At 45.3% G+C, this 24060-nt stretch overlaps 1 protein-coding gene across 5 annotated transcripts in view; it reads right to left on the bottom strand.

Moving 5' to 3' along the window:
• Positions 1-24060, bottom strand: part of MPV17L (MPV17 mitochondrial inner membrane protein like) — an 82830-nt gene that overhangs the window by 47205 nt on the left and 11565 nt on the right. Inside the window, exon 2 of one of the 5 annotated variants that reach the window (XM_075329119.1) lies at positions 12103-12180. The exons of the other annotated variants lie outside the window; for them this stretch is intronic. The gene's annotated coding sequence lies outside the window, so the exon portion shown is untranslated. The remainder of the gene's footprint in view (positions 1-12102; positions 12181-24060) is intronic. 5 annotated transcript variants of the gene reach the window in all.

Below are 24060 nucleotides of genomic sequence, written 5' to 3'. Positions count from 1 at the left end.
AAACCTCTACAACAGAATTCAAGTGCAGATTGTAACGTTTAATTTGAAGGTTTGAACAAAAATATCTGATAGAAATTGTAGGAATTGTACACATTTCTTTACAAACACTCCACATTTTAGGAGGTCAAAAGTAATTGGACAAATAAACCAAACCCAAACAAAATATTTTTATTTTCAATATTTTGTTGCAAATCCTTTGGAGGCAATCACTGCCTTAAGTCTGGAACCCATGGACATCACCAAACGCTGGGTTTACTCCTTCTTAATGCTTTGCCAGGCCTTTACAGCCGCAGCCTTCAGGTCTTGCTTGTTTGTGGGTCTTTCCGTCTTAAGTCTGGATTTGAGCAAGTGAAATGCATGCTCAATTGGGTTAAGATCTGGTGATTGACTTGGCCATTGCAGAATGTTCCACTTTTTTGCACTCATGAACTCCTGGGTAGCTTTGGCTGTATGCTTGGGGTTATTGTCCATCTGTACTATGAAGCGCCGTCCGATCAACTTTGCGGCATTTGGCTGAATCTGGGCTGAAAGTATATCCCGGTACACTTCAGAATTCATCCGGCTACTCTTGTCTGCTGTTATGTCATCAATAAACACAAGTGACCCAGTGCCATTGAAAGTCATGCATGCCCATGCCATCACGTTGCCTCCACCATGTTTTACAGAGGATGTGGTGTGCCTTGGATCATGTGCCGTTCCCTTTCTTCTGCAAACTTTTTTCTTCCCATCATTCTGGTACAGGTTGATCTTGGTCTCATCTGTCCATAGAATACTTTTCCAGAACTGAGCTGGCTTCATGAGGTGTTTTTCAGCAAATTTAACTCTGGCCTGTCTATTTTTGGAATTGATGAATGGTTTGCATCTAGATGTGAACCCTTTGTATTTACTTTCATGGAGTCTTCTCTTTACTGTTGACTTAGAGACAGATACACCTACTTCACTGAGAGTGTTCTGGACTTCAGTTGATGTTGTGAACGGGTTCTTCTTCACCAAAGAAAGTATGCGGCGATCATCCACCACTGTTGTCATCCGTGGACGCCCAGGCCTTTTTGAGTTCCCAAGCTCACCAGTCAATTCGTTTTTTCTCAGAATGTACCCGACTGTTGATTTTGCTACTCCAAGCATGTCTGCTATCTCTCTAATGGATTTTTTCTTTTTTTTCAGCCTCAGGATGTTCTGCTTCACCTCAATTGAGAGTTCCTTAGACCGCATGTTGTCTGGTCACAGCAACAGCTTCCAAATGCAAAACCACACACCTGTAATCAACCCCAGACCTTTTAACTACTTCATTGATTACAGGTTAACGAGGGAGACGCCTTCAGAGTTAATTGCAGCCCTTAGAGTCCCTTGTCCAATTACTTTTGGTCCCTTGAAAAAGAGGAGGCTATGCATTACAGAGCTATGATTCCTAAACCCTTTCTCCGATTTGGATGTGAAAACTCTCATATTGCAGCTGGGAGTGTGCACTTTCAGCCCATATTATATATATAATTGTATTTCTGAACATGTTTTTGTAAACAGCTAAAATAACAAAACTTGTGTCACTGTCCAAATATTTCTGGACCTAACTGTATGTCCTTGTGTGGTATTAATATGTCGTCTGGTCATGTTGTACTGATATTTGTCTCATGTGTGGTATTATTTGGTCATTATGTGGTGTGGTAATAGTGCCACGGTATTTCTCCCTTGTATGTGGTTGTATTCGGTCACTATGTGGTCTGATTATGGTGTGGCGGTATTACTTTCTTGTATGTAGTTATAGTCGGTCATTATGTGGTGTGGTTATAGTGTTGCGGTATTTCTCCCTTGTATGTGATAATATTCGGTTACTGTGTGGTCTAATTATGATGTGGTGGTATTACTCTCTGGTATGTGGTTGCTTTTGATCACTATGTGTTGGTAGTATGTTATCTGGTCATAGTGTCGCGGTATTTCTCCCTTGTATGTGGCTGTATTTGGTCACTGTTTGGTGGTAATATGTGGTCTGGTCACAGTATGGTGGTATTTCTCCCTTGTATGTGGCTGTATTTGGTCACTGGTGGTAATATGTTGTCATCACTGTGTGGCGGTATTTATCACTTGTATGGGTTGTATTTGGTCACTATGTCGTGGTCATATGTTATCTGGTCACGGTGTGGCGGTATTTCCCCCTTGTATATGGTATTATTGATTTTGGTATAGTGGATTGTGTTGTGTATGGAGATCACTTTTTCTCTCTATAAGGGGGAGATTATTTCCAGAAGAAATTAAATACTTAAACATTTAACCCCTCCCAGCCCTGTGACTATTACACTGCAGTAAATATGCACTTACAGGAGGTTCTCCAGTGAAAACAAGAAATCACCTTTACTAAGGCCACATGCACACACTGAGTATTCAGTGCGTTTTTTACCTCAGTATTAGAAGCCTAAACCAGGAGCGGTAAAATCAGAGAAAAAGTGTAATAGAAACACGGGCACCACTTCTGTATTTATCACCCACTCCTGGATTTGGCTACAAATACTGATGTAAGACACTGACCAAATACTGAACGTGTGAACGTGGCCTAAGGATAAGTGATCATTTATTCATCAGTGGGGTCTGATTGCTGGGACCTGCACCGATTGTGCAACTTTTATCCCCCATTATCTCCACACTGGAGCTCGTGTCCGACTCAACCCCTGATCCATTCATTCCCTCAGTGGCTGCGAGCGCTGCGCTTGTTATTATCTGGCAGCTCCACAGAGGATGAATGGAGCTGCGGTCATACATCCCACCCCACAGAGGATGAATGGAGCTGCGGTCACACATCCCACCTGCCGCTGCAAAAAGTTCCCCAATCTTCCGATCGGTGCGGTTTCCACTGGTCTGGTTCCACCGATCAATAAGTTATCACCAACCTAACCTGTGGATCGGTGATGACTTGTTTTCACCACAGACCCCATTACTGCAAACTACTATTAAATTGTACATCCCAGTTATGGTGCACAATATAGATGTGCAGGAGCCGCCTGTGTATACAGTGAAAGCAGCACAATAATGGGGATAACACTAATGGGTGTTTATATTTATCTGTAGGGTGGGCCCCTGGAGTCAATTCCCCTGGTGGGCCCCAGACACCCCAGTCCGCCCCTGATTATGTATTTCTTTATGATTATTATCTCAGATAAATCCTACCCTTGAGAAAGGCCATAAAAATACGGTTGAAACGTTGGGGATGAGATTTAATCTATTTTTATGCACAAATTAATAAATTCACTTGAGCAGCAAAATATATATTTTTTCCTTGTCTTCATTCCATAAGTGTGCCAGAGCTATTCGGCTATTTGAGGTTCCCTTTAACAGGCTGAAGCAGTCTGATGTGTAATGTAAAGTCCCAGTGTAGAGGGGAAACAGCAAAGAGCAGCTGCAGCATTGCAGTGAATTACAGGTAGTGTGAGGATATAGAACATTGTGCATCTCATCTTTATAGTTTAGGATGGCAGGGAAAGTAGACTAATTTATTAACACCAGAGTACCCCTTTAAGAAGCCAAAGCCCCAATCTTTGGATACTGTGGGTCCTAGTGGTTGGACCCCCAGCTATTAGTAGTGTATATCTCATTGTAACGTCACCATAACTACCCTGTCCCGCTTCCTCCACCTAGCAGGGACGCAGACGCAATCGCTTTTATGCAGCACAGCCCCCTCCAGTATTCTCCGCTGCGTCTTTCGGTTTCCAAATTCTATGCCGGCCTCTCAGATTACCTGGGAATGATCTTAGGGTGTTCAATCCCCATCTCTTAAAAGGTGCAGCATGCTTAATCCAGAAATGCCTCCAGCCCATGTCTAAGGAATTCTCCCTCTTAACAAGGTGCCAGAGCAACATTGTTCCTCATTAGTCCTGCACCTACTAGTTTGTTGTCAAGTCCCTGTCACTGTATCCCACCGGTACCTGAACTTGTCCTACATGCCTGGACCTATCCAGTCTGATCCTGAACCTTTCCACTCCTATAGGCTGATCCTGCCAGAGTGCCTGTACCCGAGTTCACTCTTGAACCTGCCTGGTCTGATCCTGCCATCCAGTCTTAACCAGCAGTCCTATCCATACCAGTACCAGGTCCAATGTGCCGGCCACCCTGATCCAGTCCTGCCTGCTACCCTGAGCCTCTGTTCCTGTGTCTCTCAGCCATGGGGTTAGCTGCTGAACTCCAGTGACTGCCCAAGAGTTGTATGTGGTGTCTACAGGCAGCCAAGTCCAACCCACCATCAGAGGCTCTGGTGAGTACTCGATAGGCACTTAGTCATACCCCTCCAGGATAAGCCCAGTCCGTGGTGTGGCGGATCTACACCCACGACCATGGTTAATATTTTTCTATATTTTATGTCAAATTAATCAGTTTAGTCTCGTTAGGTTTACTAATTTCTTATGGTCTCATATTTTGTCCAATACTGTATATGAAATGTTTTGAGAAAACTTATGGGTAGATCGTTGTTTAAATTCATACAATAAAGAACTCATAATAGGTTCGTCAGAAGGAAGTTGCAAGTGGAAATTTTCCATATAATCTGTAAATGGTATAACAGAACTAATCACAGAGAAATAAACAGAATTGATTTGCTCACAATAAGTGTGCTTTCCTTTCTCTGAGCACTCATTATCTGGAAGATCTAATTCAATTTGGACATCACTGGTGAGCTCATTATAATTTGACTTTGGTTCAGAGCAAAACATCATGACCCATGAACATGACTGCATAAAGTTGATCAGTCAGCAGGTTTTTCACATGTCTACGATAAACCTGTTCCTAATGCAGATTTTGAGGTTTTTTTGTAGATGGCTCCAGATACTACCTGGATGAGCGACTACATTGGATTACCGCATATGAGGATACTACTGCATATCCTAACAACCACTCCCTCCACACATATCAGTGCAGGAGGCAAAGCTGAAGACACTCACTAAGGTTTGGAGAGCGGCAAAAGGTAAAGCAATTAATGTTGATTCAGATTTGAATTACTGATTCGGGATCTGCCATGATTTTGGCCCTATCTAGAGAAGTAGAGACTTTCTTACATCAGTTGGTAATCCCATTAAACATGCAGAATTGGTGAAACAGTTAATGTACGCACTGATGATACCAGTCCAGGTTGACATAATTAAGGCTGGCTATGGGGACATAAGGGGCTGTCTATGATGATATTACAAGAGGATGCTGGTTGTTGGGACATTACAACAGGAGCTTTAGGGACATTAGAGAATGACCATACTGTATTAAGTACTGCTGGAGACCTTCTATTGAGGGCTGTGGTAACCACACTGTATAGGCGCTGTATAGGACATTATACTGTATAACTGTATATAAGAGGGCTGTGGTGGACATCATACTGTGTGGTGTGCTGCAGAGCACATTATACAGTATATAAGGGGCTGTGGGGCCATTATACAACATTTTGAGTGGGGGCCATTATACTGTATGGGCTGCTGTGGGTCTCTCACGCTATATAACATGGTGATGTGGTGGACGTACTGCTGTGGTAGACATCATACTGCATGAGGGCAGTGATGGATATCAGTGTATATTGGGTGCTGTTGTGGATATTGTACTCTATATTGGGGGTTGTGGTGAATATCATACTGTATGAGGTGCTGTGGAGAACACTATACTGTATATAATGAGTTGTGGGGCCTTTATACTGTATCAGTGACTGGGGGACCATAATACTGTATGGGGTTCTATGGGGTCCATTATACTATATAACGAGGGGCTGTGGTGGACATAGTTTATATTGGGAGCAAGAACTTGGCCATAATAGATGCCAAACTTATGGAACCACTTAGTAGTATCCCATAAGAAAATGCCTACTCCAAAAGGCATGTATGACTGGAGAAGAAAATTACATTTTTGTGTACTCACCGTAAAATGTCTTCCTTGAAGCCTTTCATTGGGGGACACAGACAGTGGGTATTATGGTGTCTGCAGGGAGGCGTGACACTAGATTTGCAAAAGTGTTAGCTCCTCCCCCCACAGCATATACCCTAGCTAGGCAGGAAACTAGCTCAGTTTGGTGTAAAAGCAGTAGGAGAAGGACAACCAAAACCACAAGGGTGGGAGCTGTGTACCCCAATGAAAGGCTCCAAGGAAGACATTTTACGGTGAGTACACAAAAATGTAATTTCCTTTCTCGCCTTTTCATTCCCTGGGTGGGAACTGAACTATTAACAGTGTATAACATCAGACTTCGGGGCACTTTGCACGCTGCGACATCGCAGGCCGATGCTGCGATGCCAAGCGCGATAGTGCCCGCCCCCGTCGCAACTGTGATATCCTTGTGATAGCTGCCGTAGCGAACATTATCGCTATGGCAGCTTCACATGGACTCACCTGCCCTGCGACCGTCGCTCTGGCCGGCGACCCGCCTCCTTATTAAGGGGGCGGGTCGTGCAGAGTCACTGCGACGTCACACAGCAGGCGGCCAATAGGAGCGGAGGGGCGGAGATGAGCGGGATGTAAACATCCCGCCCACCTCCTTCCTTCTGCATATCCTACGGAAGCCGCAGTGACGCCGGTAGGAGATGTTCCTCGCTCCTGCGGCTTCACACACAGCGATGTGTGCTGCCGCAGGAGCGAGGAACAACATCGAACCGTCGTGTCAGCGTAATCATGGATTACGCCGACGCTGCACCGATGATACGATTATGACGCTTTTGCGCTCGTTAATCGTATCATCGAGCCTTTACACACTACGATGTCGCATGCGATGCCGGAAGTACATCATTTTCAATTTGACCCCACCGACATCGCACCTGCCATGTCGTAGTGTGCAAAGCCCGCCTAAAAGCTGACTAAAAACTGCAACTGCAGTGAACACATATCAAAACACTGTCAGAAAACCGAGCAGTGGCCACTTATAAATGGGCCACTGCCGCCTGAAGGACTTGTCTTCCAAGAGCAGCATCCACGGAAGCATGCGTATGCACTCTGTAGAATTTTGTAAACGTGTGCACACTGGACCAGGTAGCGGCCTTGCAAAGTTGGGCCGCCGAAGCCTGATGGCGGATAGCCCAGGAAGCACCCACTGCTCGCGTAGAGTGGGCCCGCACAGATTGAGGAGGAACAACACCTCGTGTTTTGTAAGCCTCACAGATGGCAGTCCTAATCCGTCGAAAAATCGTGGCTTTAGAAGCCGGATTGCCCTTTTTGTGTCCTTGTGAGAGGACGAAGAGGGCATCGGACTTGCGCAACGGCGCTGTTCTGGAGATGTAGATCCGCAGAGCCCTGACGAGATCTAGAGTGTGAAGGGCTTTTTCAAAAGAGTGGACCGGGCAGAATGACAGCAACACAATGTCCACGTTTAAGTGGAAAGAAGATACGACCTTCGGAAGAGAAGCAGGGGAAGGCCGAAGGACCACCTTATCATGATGGAAAATCAGGTAAGGTGAGCGACAGGAAAGGGCCGCCAGTTCGGACACTCGCCTGATAGAGGTAATGGCGACTAAAAAGGCAACCTTCCAGGACAGTCGTTGAAGAGAGATTTCTCTCAGAGGTTCGAAGGGAGGAAGCTGAAGAGCTCCTAGAACCAGATTCAGATCCCAGGGATCTAAGGGGTGGCGATAAGGAGGGACCAAATGTGCCACCCCTTGAAGAAAGGTACGGACCTGAGGGCGAGAAGCCAGCCGCTTCTGGAAAAATACTGACAAGGCAGAAACTTGTCCTTTAAGGGTACTGAAAGCTGGACCCGAGTCCTGACCGTCTTGCAGAAAGGCAAGAACTTTAGGGATTGAAAAGGTAAGGGGCGACAGATTATGACGGTCACACCAGGAAAGATAGGTCTTCCAGGTCCTGTGGTAGATACTGGCGGAGGAGGGCTTCCGAGCATTAAGCATGGTATGAACTACCTTAGAAGAAAGACCTGATTTTGCTAGAATCAAGGATTCAAGCGCCACGCCGTCAAATGCAGCTGTGCTGTATTCTGGTGGAATATTGGACCTTGTGACAGAAGATCCGGGCGGTCGGGAAGACGCCAGGGAGTGTCGCCGTGCAGTTGGAGAAGCTCTGGGTACCAGGCTCTCCAGGGCCAGTCCGGGGCCACGAGGATCACCGGGATTTCCCTCCACTTTGATTTTCTTAATTACTCTCGGAATGAGAGGAAACGGAGGGAAGATGTAGGGTAGGCGAAACTGCGACCACGGAAAGACTAGAGCGTCGGAGCCGAGCGCTAGCGGGTCTCTCGACCGGGATATGAAGGGATGTATTTTGGCGTTCATCCGAGAAGCCATGAGGTCCACATCTGGGAGTCCCCAACGAAGTCGTCGTGGAGGGACCATTCCCCTGCCGCTAGACCTTCCATGCTGAGAAAGTCAGCGGCCCAGTTGTCTACCCCCGGAATATGGACAGCTGAAATAATGAGAATGTGCATCTCTGCCCAAAGAAGAATCCTGGATACTTCTTTCATCGCTGCCCTGCTGTGAGTTTCTCCCTGACGGTTGATGTAAGCCACGGCCGTGGCATTGTCTGACTGGATCCGAACAGGGAGGCCCAATAGTAAGGGTTGAAAATTCTGAAGGGCCAAAAATATGGCTCTGATCTCCAGAACATTGATGTGCAGGAAGCGCTCGGAAGGAGACCAGTGTTTGAGAAACACCGCCCCCCAGCCTATCAGGCTGGCATCCGTCGTGACTACTTGCCAGTGGACCGGGCGGAAGGACTTCCCTTGAGATAGGGATGAGGTTTGAGTCCACCAGACGAGGGAGCTGAGCGCAGCCCGAGATAGGCGGACTGACCGGTCTAGGGAAGATGGATTCTTGTCCCAGGAGGATAGAAGATCCAGTTGTAGAGGGCGCAGATGGAATTGGGCAAAGGACATGGCTTCTATGACCGCCACCATCTTGCCTAACACTCTCATTCCATTCCGAAGGGATGTGTGACGGCGAGAGCGGAGGGATTGGGCGGCCCGGATCAGGGAAGACCTCTTGTCTTCTGGAAGAAAAACCCGGGACTGAGCCGTGTCTATCAGCATACCTAAAAAGGTGATGCGCTGATGAGGAATGAGGTATGACTTGAAGTTGATAAGCCACCCTAGCCTTGACAGTGTGTCTAGGCAAATCTGCACGCTTTCTGAGCAAACTTGGAGAGCTCCCTTTGACAAGAAGGTCGTCCAAATAGGGAACGACCAGGATGCCTTTGGGGTGTAAAATGGACATGACGGCCGCCATGACCTTTGTGAAGACCCGAGGCGCAGTGGCCAGACCAAAGGGGAGGGCCCTGAATTGGAAATGACGGTGTCCTACGGCAAAGCGAAGGAACCGTTGATGAGAGACACATATGGGAATGTGTAAATAAGCATCTTGAATGTCTATGGAAGCTAGGAATTCTCCAGGTTCCTTAGCGGCTAGCACTGCTCTCAATGATTCCATTTGAATCCGTATGAATTTGTTCAGCCGTTTGAGGTCCAAGATAGGGCGGACAGAGCCATCTTTTTTGGGAATGACAAAAAGGTTTGAATAGAAACCTTTGCCGCGCTGTTCCAGGGGCACTGGAATGATAACATTTGCTTTCTGCAAAGAGGCTATGGCCTGAAATAAGGCCTGGCTTTGCGTTTTGGACTTTGGAAGACGAGAACGCAGAAACCTGTTGGCCGGCAGGGAATGGAAATCGATCTTGTAACCTGAGGTGACGATTTCTCGAACCCAAGCATCGCGAGTGTGGTCTAGTCAGATATCCCGAAAAGCAGAAGCCGCCCTCCAACAGGAGTCGGATCTGAGAGTTATCTGGCGTCATGCTGAGGGGGCCTGTACAGATCGAGGTCCTTTGGGTTTAGGTTGCTTGGAGTGGGAACGCCAAGAAGAACCCCTTGAGGGACCAGATCCTCGATCTGAGTGTTGGGACGATCCTTGGGCTGATGGTTTTTGGGGGGCAGGCTGAAAGGACTGCCTGCGCCAAGCAGATTTTTTTTTTTAAATTCCTGGATACAGGGCGCTTTTGAGGTAGAATGGTACTTTTACCACCCGTCGTCTCAGATATGAGTTTGTCCAGGGATTCTCCAACAGACGCAGGCCATGGAAGGGGAGTGTGGACAGGGATTTCTTGGAGGCACTGTCCGCATTCCATATTTTTAGCCAAAGGACTCTGCGGGCAAAAACAGCATTGGCCGCCGACAGGGCTGACAAACTAGCTGCATCTAGGGAGCCGTGAAGAAAATAATTAGAGGCTAGAGAGAACAAATCAAGGATCTCAAAAGCCGCCGGGGGAATATTAAAAGAGCGAAGCATCCTGCGTAGGTTCTTGCTCCACACCCCCATAGCTCTCGCGACCCATGTTAAGGCAAACAGGGGGCGAAGAGAGGAGCCCGGAGCCTGGAAAATAGATTTGACCGCAGCATCAACTGCGCGGTCGGACGAGTCCTTGAGAGACGCATTGTCTGAAACCGACATGACCGTGTGTTTAGCCAGTCTGGATACTGGCGGATCCACAACGGGGGGTACTGACCAGGGCTTAACCGTTTCAGAGGGAAAGGACTTTTTGGTCCTTGCCTGTGGCTCTGCGCAGTGATAGAGCCAATTTATACCGTGATTGTGGTGGGTCCTAGAGGGGAATCTTATACATGCATGTTGCCCACTTAAAGACATTTTTCGTATCTTTCACAGTGTCCCTTCTGGGTCGTCACCCTGCTGCAGTTTTACTATAAGAAATTCTTATGTACCTGGTGGCATTACAGTGCTTTTATATTTCAATTATTGGTTGGTTCTGTGCGGCAAGTTTTGCTCCCACACATTATACCTCCCCTACTCTTTTTCCGCTGAATTGTCTGACCTTTTTCTCTTGATGTAATTTTGTATTAATTAATATGCATTTTTAATGAATAAAATGGATTTTTTTTACACACGTTTGTTGCCTTATCTCCTTTTCTTCTCCAGTCATACATAGTTTATATTGGGGGCTGTTAATTTTATACTGTATACGTGGCTGTGGTGATCATCATACCGTGCAGGAGGAAAGTGTGAGAAGGGGGTAGACTTTGGAGAGGACAACATGGTGGGCAGGATGAGGACAGTGTGAAAAAGGGGCACAATATGAATATGGAGAACGGGCAGCATGAAATGGGGGCAACGTATGGAAAGAGGTTAGCATAGCGAGGAGACAGTGTGGAGATATAGAGTGTGTAAGGGAAAACAGTGGAGAGGGGACAGCCATTATATAGGCTGTAGTTCATATGGGCAAACAGTGTGGCGGTTATAGCGGATAATGGCAATGAGTTGGTTATACCTCATTAAGGAGGACAGTGTGACAGGTGTAGCTCATAAGGGCAGACAGTGTGGAGGCCATTTACCATAGGCGGCTTATTTAGGTCATAATATGGAAAGATATTTTTATACAGAGGGCATTTTAATAACACTTATTTTTAAGGGTACTGTGTCTTGATGTGCTGTAGAAGACCGGTAAGGAAGGTAGTCTGCAGAGAAGAGCTTTGGATGTAAAACGTCACCATGGCAACTGGACAAGATGGAAATGAAAAGAAAGAATCTATACAATTGAAGAAAATGTCACTTCTAAAAAGTTATCTGGATATAAATATTTACTTGTTGATACGGAGTACTCTAATCAATAGTAAAACAGCACTGTGATTCCCATATGGTCCACAGTCTGATAATGACTGATAACCCCTTAACGACCCATGACGTACTGGGTACGTCATGGTGCCCTGGTATTTCACGACACATGACGTACCCAGTACGTCAAAATAGAAAAATAGTTCTGGCACACTCAAAGGGTATATGAAAAAAGAGACTATTGAATGCTTGAAAGGTTTTATTTGTGCACAAGTCAAAAAATGTTGATAATTCATCCGTTTCAACCATTACATTGAAGGTCTTTACCAAGGACAAAGTTTATCTAGTATAACAAAAACAAGTGTACAATTAGTGCATATTAAAAACATATAGTAATGTAGTATCTTAGACAGAAAAATAGCCTGTAATTACAGACCCTCTGAACATATCAAATAGCACATACTAAAACAAGGGTACATATGTGCTCATCGAATCTATGCATATTCAATATAAAGAAAGCCCATCATAAGAAAACTCATACAAGTAAAAATATAGTTCTGTAAATGGGATAGAAAGAGGCAGCAGTGACACCCACCTATATGAACAAATGTGCGGTGTATGTTCTATAGTATGTGGACATCACCATAGGGTCAGGATGGACAAAAATGCAATCCTATACAGGAGATAGAGTCAAATGAGTATTACATACAAAACATACAGATATGCAAATGATATGAGAAAGACATTCTTTTCTTACTTTCGCAAAAAATGAACAAAATGAAATTTACATATATTTAAATGCCTTTCTCTCTAAATACCTTATGCACTGAAGAGGGTAGGTAGGTAAATGGTAGAGACCATTTTCAATAAAATGAAGCGTCGTGGAATGTAGACAATTCTAGATGCAAATAGGTATAAACGTGCATATTAGAGTAATACACAGGGTATCGGGGACTACATGTATTTTGACAAATGAATACCACAAATTAGAGACTTCGGATGGTGCATTTCCCTTGAAGAAGTGGGAAACGCGCGTCGGGACTAAGGACGGCACAACCACACTGAATTCTGCACCGGTTAGTAAAAGCTGCGCTTCACTTCAATTCTACCCAGGGTAACCAACCTCGCCAGGAATTACTGAATTCACAGTGCTACTTGAAGCATTGGGGAGGTATTAGGAGCAGGATTAAGTACATGGGTATATCCAGAAGGAGGTGAAAATTACCAATTTAAATGACAGAGGCATGATAAATGCCAATAATAAGTCAGTGCAGCTATATAACTTTTAACTCATAACAGTGGTATAGGAGCCAGTCCAGTGTGAAAATAATATTGTGACCCTGTTGTGCACATGTATTTCAATGGAAAATGATTTTAATATTTTGAAATTAATAAAATAATTTTATTGAGGAAATGCACCATCCCAAGTCTCTAATTTGTGGTATTCATATGTATCAGGTGTGACTCCTACGTGATGTAGGCTAAAGATAAGGATAAATGATGCAATGTATTTTGACAAGTAGGAATTAAAGAATCAACATAAAGGAAACAGTCTACCTGGAAAAATGAGTAGTTGTCAAAGGTAGGTACCCTAGGGATTAGGGAGGAGTATCGTGTTTCCTTCACTGATGGTTACTCAGTTGCCTCAGAGGAAAAGGGAATGTTCTGAGCAAAAGAGGCATATATACTTGCATCAAAGTAATATTTTTAAAAAAACCATAGAGAGAAGGAGAAGATATACAAAATGATACATGTGTACCAAATATCACATAATGCGAAGGCAAACTACCTGGAATGCAGAAACAGTATTCTGATACTTTACTGAGAAAATTCCCAGTGACCACAGGGTGACATGAGTACTACCGTATGAGCAAAATAAACGAAAACCAGTGGTTACAGACGGGATAAGAAAACCAGTATAAGGCACAGGTGATATGGTGGTTAAATTATCCATATTACCTTAGTATTATTCAGGAAGAAATATATAAATAGACTGGATCAAACAAGCCTTATGGGGTTCTATAGGAGACCCTATTGTAAAGTATATGATAAATGTTATTAAATCATATATAGGAGATATTGGTAGCAGGCTGGTATGAGCACATACCTGTAGGTATTAGAGCCTGGAAGTGGTTGACAAGCCATATGTGGTAAATCTAAATGAAATCAATGAAAGGATGAATGATCTAATCTACAGCGCCATCAAGCCCTCAGGTAAGAGTTACACATACCTTATGTTGGTGGTATAGGGTATAGGCCCCAGGGAGGTGTGCATCGTGCGGTGGTGGCGTGTTCTTATATAGTGGGAGCAGTGTGGCGTCCACCGTCCCACTTCCTGGACGGTGGAACGCAGTGTGAGCAGGTGGAGCGCACGCCGCGCATGCGCAGTACAGTATTACGCACCGCTCATGCGCGAGAAGCACAACATAAGCCGAATGGAAGGGGGCGTCACACAGAACGTGTGTGTGTCCATAGAGAGTGAAGGATGACAGGGGATTGACCCGTGGATCATACGGAGCGCGCGCACAGCGCCAGCTAGCAGCACAGTGCACGCGCCGGGCACGGAGCACAGGCCAAGGTGGAAGATGCTAATGAGGGTGGCATATAAAGTGTGGGAATGTGTGTGACCCCTATAGATAGGGAAACATGAACTGGCCTGTGGACTGCACGCAGCCCGCGCGCAGTGCCAGGCTATTTGCACAACGCACCAGCCGGGCACAGGGCACAGGTCAGGAAGGAAAGCTCATACGAGGTGGCATATAGAAGGAAGAAAAGTGTGTGATCCCAGTGAATAGGGAATCACAGAGTGCTGACCTGTGGACTGTATGCAGCGCGCGCGCGCACAGTGCCAGGCTATTTGCACTACGCACGAGCCGGGCACAGAGCACAGGTCAGAGTGTATAATGACAAAAACAATATGGAGCCAGGAATAATCGCTTTACGTACCCAGTACATCATGACAAGAATCGTGGCCCCGGAGCCCCAGTGAGTGCGATCGGTGTATACAAACATTAGATTCGGGAAGGAGGGGACCTCTGCCTGACCTCAAGAGGGGTGGTGTCTCCTCCCCGGACCTACGGAGGCTGTGATTTGGCTGATGAACACCGCTCAGCCAATCACAACCACTGTAATGTTTGAGCCATTGAAAATGGCTAAAACATTGAAATCCAGCCATGATCAGTGCAGCTATAGCACTGATCATTGGCTGGAGCTGGGTGATCTCTAATTTTCCCTTCCCCAGTTCTGAGTGGAGAGACTGTCCTTGTGACCGATCTCTCCAATCACTGTGGATCTGGGGCCGGTGACCTGTAGGTGACCGCCTCCTTAGCTTCACTCAGTCCATGGAAACTGAGGAGAGCGATCCCTGCACGTGCCCTATTGTTAAGCCTCTGCCCCGATCCGCTGTCACTGCCGCCGCCACTGCCCCAATCTGCCGCCGCCTTCCTCTATCTGCTGCCCTCCCTCTATCCGCCACCGCTCTCTCATCAGCCGCTGCCCCCCTCCCTGATCTAATGCCCGCTCTCTCCCATCCTCTTAATCTGCTGCCCCCTCCAACCCCTCACCCTCCCCGTTCTGCTGCCCACTCCCCCACCTCTCACCCTCCTCGATCGGCTGTCCCCTCAACCCCCTCTCACCCTCCCCGATATGCTGCCCCCTCCCCCACCTCGATCTGCTGCCCCCTCCCCCACCTCTCACCCTCCCCGATCTGCTGCCCCCTCCCCCACCTCTCACCCTCCCCGATCTGCTGCCCCCTCCCCGATCTGCTGCCCCCTCCCCGATTTGCTGCCCCCTCCCCCACCGCTCACCCTTCCCGATCTGCTGCCCCCTCCCCCACCGCTCACCCTCCCTGATCGGCTGCCCCCTCCACCCCATCTTACCCTTCCCAATCTGCTGCCCTCTCCCCCACCTCTCACCATCCCCGATCAGCTGCCCCCTCCACCCCCTCTTACCCTCCCCGATCTGCTGCCTGCTTTCTCCCATCCTCTTCATCTGCTGCCCTCTCCCCCCACCTCTCACCCTCCCCAATCTGCTGCCCCCTCCCCCACCTCTCACCCTTCCCAATCTGCTGCCCCCTCCCCCACCTCTCACCCTCCCTGATCGGCTGCCCCCTCCACCCCATCTTACCCTTCTCAATCTGCTGCCCTCTCCCCCACCTCTCACCATCCCCGATCAACTGCCCCCTCCACCCCCTCTTACCCTCCCCGATCTGCTGCCTGCTTTCTCCCATCCTCTTCATCTGCTGCCCTCTCCCCCCACCTCTCACCCTCCCCAATCTGCTGCCCCCTCCCCCACCTCTCACCCTTCCCAATCTGCTGCCCCCTCCCCCACCTCTCACTCTTCCCAATCTGCTGCCCTCTCCCCCAACTCTCACCCTTCCCAATCTGCTGCCCTCTCCCCCACCTCTCACCCTCCCCAATCTGCTGCCCTCTCCCCCACCTCTCACCCTCCCCGATCTGTTGCCTCCTCCATTTGCTGTGATCCTGCTGCCTAGATCCATCCTGTAAGGTAGCTATCCCCAATCTCACCTCCCACTCCCCCATAAATCCTCCACCGCTCCCCCATCCGCTGCGCCCTCTCCCATCCTCCGCCGCTCCCCCATCCGCTGCGCCCTCTCCCATCCTCCGCCGCTCCCCCATCCAATGCGCCCTCTCCCATCCTCCGCCGCTCCCCCATCCGCTGCGCCCTCTCCCATCCTCCGCCGCTCCTCCATCCGCTGTGCCCTCTCCCATCCTCCGCCGCTCCTCCATCTGCTGCGCCCTCTCCCATCCTCCGCCGCTCCCCCATCCGCTGTGCCCTCTCCCATCCTCCGCCGCTCCTCCATCTGCTGCGCCCTCTCCCATCCTCCGCCACCCTCTCACATCCACGGCTGCTCCCCCCACCTGTTATTCCACTTAATCTGCCGCTGCCCCCCCATCTGCTGCCTCATCGATCTGCCTCCATCTCTCCTGTGATCCTGTTGCTGTGCGGATCCATCCCGTAAGTATTGTTCATGGCTCTTTTCTAACTATCCCCAATCCCACCTCCCACTGTGTGGTCAGAATAAATTGCCCAACAAATTTTGGAGTCCATTTAATCCTGCTACCCTTGTGAAAATGGAATATTTGAAGCTAAATTAACATTTTTCTTGCAAAAAGTAATATGTTCATTTTTTCCTTCCACATTGCTTTAGTTCCTGTGAAGCACCTGAAGGGTTAATAACCTTCTTGAATGTGGTTTTGAGTAACCTGAGGGGTGCCGTTTTTGGAATGGTGTCACTTTTGGGTGTTGTGTGTCATGTAGACCTCTCAAAATCACTTCAAATGTGATGTGGGCCCTATATATAAGTGGCTTTGTAAATTTTGTAAAAATGAGAAATTGCTCATGAACTTTGAACCCCTATAACTTCCTTATAATTTTTTTTTTCTCCCAAAATTGTGCTGATCTAAAGTAGACTTCTGGGAAATGTTATTTATTAATTATTTTGTGTCATATATATCTCGCTGGTTTAAGAGCATAAAAATTCAAACTTGAAAATTGCATCATTTTCACCAAATTTCTGATTTTTTATAAACGCTAAAAATATTGTCCTAAATTTACCACTAACATGAAGTCCAATATGTCACGAAAAAACAATCTCAGAATCACTGGGATCCGTTGAAGCGTTTCAAAGTTATAACCTCAAAGTGACACTGGTCAAAATTGCAAAAAAAAATGTCCAGGTCATCCAGGTGAAAACAGGTTGGGGCTGAAAGGGTTAAGGACATACAGGGAGTTGTAGGCAGCAATGTATAATATAATAAGAAGATAAATGGAAGGAGGGATGTGAGTAACAATCAGTCTGACAAATTTAGGTAATATGAGGCAGTCGGTATTTGCCCCTCCTGCATCCAGGACATCAGATGGCGAGATAGTTGCCATAGAAAAAACAGAAACAATCTTCTTATATTATACTATACATTGCTGCCTGATTTCTTGAGGTGACTTTACTAGCAGCGTATAGTATTGGTGGTACATGTGATAGCAGTTCTTTTTTTGGGCACTGACTCTTCTGCATCATATTCCGCTGCTGTGTCTATTTACATAGGTGTTTATATGTGGTTTTGTCAATTGGTTTTTTTTCGGTGACCACTGGTCGTTTTAAAATTTTTCAATTAAAGGTTATGCTTTATATCTAGTTCTACCCCTGCTGATTTGTACCCAGTTATTTTTGGTAGACTCCTTCACACTGCTGTTTAGTCTTTTTACTTTTAGTTTCTAACCCATTCCTTTACTTGAAGGCTGAGGGTTCATATGGGGGGGCGCCATTTGCTAAAGGGTGCTTTACATGCTACGACATCGCTAACGATATATATCGTCTGGGTCACGTCGTTAGTGCCGCACATCCGGCGTCGTTAGCGACATCGCAGAGTGTGACACCTAGGAGCGACGATCAACGATCGCAAAAACGTCAAAAATAGTTGATTGTTGACACGTCGCTCCTTGTCATAATATCGTTGGTGGTGCATGCCACTGGTTGTTCGTTGTTCCTGCATCACACATCGCTATCAGTGACACCGCAGGAACGGCGAACATCTCCTTACCTGCGTCCACCAGCAATGAGGGAGGAAGGAGGTGGGCGGCATGTTCCGGCCACTCATCTCCTCTTCTATTGGGCGGCCGGTTTGTGACGCCGCTGTGACGCCGAACGCACCTCCCCGTTGAAGGAGGGATTGTTCGGCAGCAACAGTGACGTCGCTGAGCAGGTATGTGCGTGGGACGCTGCCGTAGCGATATAATTCGCTACAGCAGCGATCACCACATATCGCATGGACGGGAACGGGTGCTATCGCTCGTGACATCACTAGCAACCACTAGCGATGTCGCACTGTGTAAAGCACCCTTTAATCTTCTTTTGATTACCAAAATACCTTGTTCCAACCCTATTTTCATCCATTCCAGATCACAAAACAAATGCAGCCATGCATCAGCTGAATCCAGGTGATTGGGAGGTTATACAGAGACACGTGAGAAGGAGCCTAGATCAACATTTTGATGGAACGTAGCAAGTCCAGCTGACCACAGCCTCCCCAGTGAAACTTGAGGGAAAATCCACCTGAAGCCAATCACTGTAAAAATATCACTCCAGTGGCACAATGAAAGTTCTGTTAATTATCCTGCTTGGAGTAACAGGGTTATTGCACCCAACAAAGACACGGAATAAACTTAAATATGGACTGGGATAAACTTATTCAACACCATATTTCTCTTACTGAAGAAGTACTTATAACTTATCTAGGTAGCACACATAGATTTCTATTCACGTGAATTGACAGCAGGGCTTAGAAGGGAAAGAGCACCATTTGACTTTTGTAATGCAAAATTGTATGAAATATATAGCGGACATCATGTCACATTTGCAGAGCCCCTGATCTGCCTAAACAGTTCAAATCCCCCATAAATGACCCCACTTTAGAACTGCACCCCTCAAAAAAGTGATCTAAAAGGTGTAGTGACCACCTTCACCTTAAACCCACAGGTGCTTCACAAAATGTTATAATGAGCCATAAAAAAATAAAATATGAATATTACACACAAAAATGTAACTTTAGCCTCAATTTTATTTTATATTTTTATAAGGGCAACGGGAAAAAAAATGTACCATACAATTTGTTGTGCAATTTCTCCTGGGTACAACAATGCCCATATGTGGGGAAAACTACTGTTTGGGCACATTGCAGGTCTCGGAAGGGAAGGAGTGCTATTTTAAATTTTGGAATGCAAAATTGGCTGGAATCAATAGCGGACGCCATGTTGCATTTGGTGAGCCCTTGATGTGCCCAAACAGTGGAAACCCCTCACATGTGACCCCCATTTTGGAAACTATACCACTCAAGGTATTTATATAGATGTGAGGTGAGAACCTTGAACTACCAGGTGCTTCATAAATTTTATAATGTTGAACAGAGAATATAAAAAAAAAAAAAAAAAAAAAAAAAATTACCCACAAATGTTTTAGCCCAATAGTTAGCAATTTCTCAAGGGTAACAGGAGACAGTGAACCATACAATTTGTTGTGCAATTTTTCCTGAGTATGCAGATAAACCACATATGGTGGGAAAACTACTGTTTGGGTGCACAGCAGGTTTTGGAAGGCAAGGAGCTCCATTTTGGCTGTAAGGCCTTGTACGCACTAGAAAATGGAATTTTCTTAAGAAAATTCCGCAGGCTCTGAAAGATTTCCGCACTCGCGGAAAAAAAAAAGGCAAGAAAAACTAACCGAAATCCACATGCGTTTTGGTGTGTTTTTGGTGTGTTTTTTCCGCAGGTTGGTACATGTGTTTTAATGCATTCAATGCAATAAAGCACATTGGAAGAAAAAAAAAAAAGTCATTTCCTTCTGATATAGCTAGATAATTGATAGATCGATATATAGATAGGATATATATATAGATAGATAGAGAGGGATAGATAATCAATAGATAGAGTCCCTGTGAGGACACACTGCAATTCTCACGAGCGGTAATGTGTTCACATTACCGACCATGAGAAATGACCTGTGGTTACCCCTGCAGTCTCGTTACGAGGCTGCATTAAGTACTGTGTGTCAGACACAGCTGCAGCAGTCTGCAAGCGTCGTGGGATCTCTGTGGATTATGCCGGAGCTGTGTGTTGGGAGGGGTTAATAAAGTGGTGAAAGAGGGGCTGTTTTGCTATTTTATTTAAAATAAAAGGATTTTTCGTGGTGTGAGTTTATTCACTTTACTTAGGGGTTAATCATGTAAGCTGTCTTATAGACGCTGCCATGATTAAGCCAGGACTTAGTGGCAGCGATCCGCTGCCATTAACTCGTTATTACCCTTTTTGCCACGGCATCACGGCAATCTGGAAGAGCCGGGGACACTCCGGGACTGTCGCATAATGAATGCGACAGTCCCGGGGCAGCTGGGGGCTGATATTCTCTGCTGCGAGAGGGGGGCATTAACCCTGGCCCTCGCCCTCCCCAGCCTGAGAATTCCGGGCCGCCGCTGTGCGTTTACCTCGGCTGGACGGTAAAAAAATACGGCGGAGCCCACGTTTTTTTTTTTGTTTTTTTTTTATTTGTAATATGTACGTTTGATTTCTGTGGAAGTGTGATGTGTGCGTTTACTCTGCTCCGCTTCCTCTTCCTGTCATAATGACATCACTTCCCTACAAAACGCAGGGCAGTGATGAACATTATATCCCAAAAAACGCGAAATACCCCAGGGAATAACGCAGGAAAACGCAATGAAACGCACAGAATTTGCTACCTGCGTTTTTCCCTGTGGGATTTCACGATTACATTACAGTCAATGGAGTAAAATTCCGCAGCTACCTGCGGAAAAGAAGTGACATGCAATTGTTTTTGCTGCGGGAATTCCGCAGCAAAACATGCAGCTGTCAAAATCAGCCTACTGCACACAGCATTTTTTTTCCCATTGGATTTGCTGTTGAATCACTGCAGAAAAGGTTAAGAACATTTTCTGCACTGAAACATGCAGCAAATCCGCAGGAAAATCCGGCTAGTGCGCACAAGGCCTTATAGATTGTGGACACTATGTCACATATGAAAAGCCTGTGACATGCTAAAACAGCAGGAACCTCCACAAGTGATCCTTTTTTGGAAACTGCACCTCTCACGGAGTTCAGTTAGAGTTATGAGCACTTTTAACTCTCAGGTGATTCATTGACTTTTATAACATTGAACTGAGGAAATGTAAAATCATCATGTTTTCCAATAAAACATTGCTTTGGCCCAAAGTTTTTAGTTTTCAAAAGAAGTCATTTTTCTTCAGCAGGTCAATACCCCATATGTGGTTGAAAATTACTTTTGCGGCAAAGTTCAAGGCTCAGAAGGGAAGGAACGCCATATTGCACTGCAGCATTTGCTGGAATGGTTTGGAGATTCCATGCCACATAGGCAGAGCCAGTGAGGTGCCAGAACAGCAGAAACCCACCATTAGTCATGCAGTTTTACAAACTACACCCATCAATGAATTTATTCATTTAGGGGTGCAGTGACCAAATTAACACCACAGGTGCTGCAGAGAAGTGGGCGGTGAATAAAAAATTACATTAGCACAAAATTTTGGTTTAACACCCGAGTTCACATTTTCACATGGAGAAATGGGATAAAATAGTATCAAAATGTGTCACACTATCTGCTAAATGTGGCAATATCCCATATAGTAGCATGTAAGAGTTTGGGCACACCTGGTCAAGATTAATGTTATTGCGCACAGTTAGACAACTTTATTTAGTTTACTCACTTATATAGCGCTATTAATTCCACATCGCTTTACAGACATGATCATCACTGTCCACACTGGGGCTCACAATCTACATTCCCTATTGGTATATCTGGAGCACGGAAACACAGAGAAATCATACAAACTCTTTGCAGATGTTGTCCTTGCTAACCACTGTGCCACCATGCTGCCTATGATCTCTAAGAAGGCATAAAGTTAAAGATGACAATTCCTTTGTATATAAAGGCCCAACAAAAATAGGTTTTCATCTTTTACATTTTAAACCCTATACAACCAAGGACGTAGCGGTTTGTCCTTGGTCATATAGCAGTAATCACCAGCGGCTGCTGCGGTAAGTCGGCGATGATCCCTGCACATGTCTGCTGATTTGAACTGCAGACATGTGGGGACAACAGGCATGGGTGGATCCACACTCTTCTCCGCTGCCATCGCCGGCCCTGTGACATGATCACGGGGAGCCGATGGTTGCCATTGTAGTGACAGATCATCTGATGACTCCTGACACCATGCAGCTCTGATCAGCAGAAATGAACAAGTGATCAGACTGTGCAGTGATAAAGTCTCCTAGGGAAACTAGCAAAATAAATAAAAAAAAACAAAAAACAAAAACCTAAAAAGTTAAAGTCACCCCCATTTGTCCCATTGACAATAAAAGTTAAAAAGCTTAAAAAAAAAATATATTATTATTATTATTAATAATAATAATAATAATAATAATAATAATAATAATATACCCATTTGGTATTGCCACATTCAGAAAGGCGCGATCAAAATATAAAATCAATTATTCTGCTCGATACATGGCGAGAAAAAAAAAAAATTCCAAAAGGCAAAATTATGTTTTTAGTCGCCGCAAACATTTTTTTTAAAATGCAATAACAGGTGATCAAAATGTATCATCTGAACATAAATGGTATAATTAAAAACGTCAGCTCAAGACGCAAAAAATAAAAGCTTTGATTCAGTCCACAAAATTAACAAATCATCACTCGGGTCCGTCACCTGTCAATGGAAGATATAGGGTTTTTCACATTACTGGTAGGACAAAAGGCTCTGCAAAGGTGATCTGGCTTTCCTAAAAGAAATTCAGCAAAATCTGCAGTATGAGTGATTAGACTGCTTTATTCTTCGGGTTGCTGCGATTACAGAGATACCAGATTTATATTGTTTTAGGGTTTTTTTTTAGTTGGCAACTCAAGTTTTTACACAAAAAAAAAAAAAAGTTTTTGCATCACCATATTTTGAGAGCTAAATTTTTTTTAAATTCCTTCCAACAGAGTCATGTGAGGGCTTGTTTTTTGTAGGATAAGTTGACATTTTTATCGGTACCCTTTTTTGGGCACTTTACATTGTTAGATTTTGATTTTTGGGAGGCAAAATGAGACATGAAACAGCAATTCGGGAAATGTTTTTTGTGGCTATTTTTTGGTAAAAGTAATAAGACTGGTTTATTCTTCTGATCAGTATGATTACAGCAATACCACATTTTATACATTTTAAGGTTATGCCACTTTTACACAAACAATTTTATTGAAAAAAAATAATTGTTTTTGCATTACAATATTCTAAGAGCTATAGCTTTTTTTGTCGAAGCTGTATGGTGGCTTGTTTTTAGCAGGAAAAAGAGGTTTGCAATTATATTTTTATTTACATTCCACATTTTGATGGGGTTTTATTACACTTTTTTTCGGAGATATGATGAAAAAGCATTGTTTTTGCCACATTTTTTATTACGCTGTTCACTGAAGGGGTTAAATAGGGAGACAGTTCTATAGACTAGATCATTCCGGACACAGCAATACCAAATACTATATGTGCACTTTCTTTATTTTTGTTTTCACATAAATAAATGTATTGATATACAGTATTATAGTGTTTCCCCGAAAATAACACCTAGCAGGATTTTTCAGGGAGGCTTAAATATTAGACACCCCCCGAAAATAAGGCCTAGCCGCGGTCAATAATGAAATGTCCGTGCAGCGGTAAAAAAGTTAAAGATACTGCAGGACACTTCATTATTGACAGCGGGCACCCCCAAAAGGACAGAAGAAAGAAGATGGAAGACCGCGCGATCAGGAGCAGGTGAGCACATCAAGGTCCTTCGGCAGATCACACACACACACACACACACACACACACACACACACACATCCAGCGATATCACTTGCTTTTCGGCGCTTGCGACGCTGTGCAGTGAGCTTCCAGAACCTGCGGGAGGATCGCATGGCCGGAAGCACATGATATCTCCGGATGTTGTGAGTGTGTGCACGCGATTGTACAGGTATGTGCGATATCGTGAGTGTGTG

Source organism: Anomaloglossus baeobatrachus, chromosome 11, assembly GCF_048569485.1.
Source record: "Anomaloglossus baeobatrachus isolate aAnoBae1 chromosome 11, aAnoBae1.hap1, whole genome shotgun sequence".
In the NCBI taxonomy this organism is placed as follows: domain Eukaryota; kingdom Metazoa; phylum Chordata; class Amphibia; order Anura; family Aromobatidae; genus Anomaloglossus; species Anomaloglossus baeobatrachus.
This window is presented reverse-complemented; position numbering and strand designations above follow the sequence as displayed.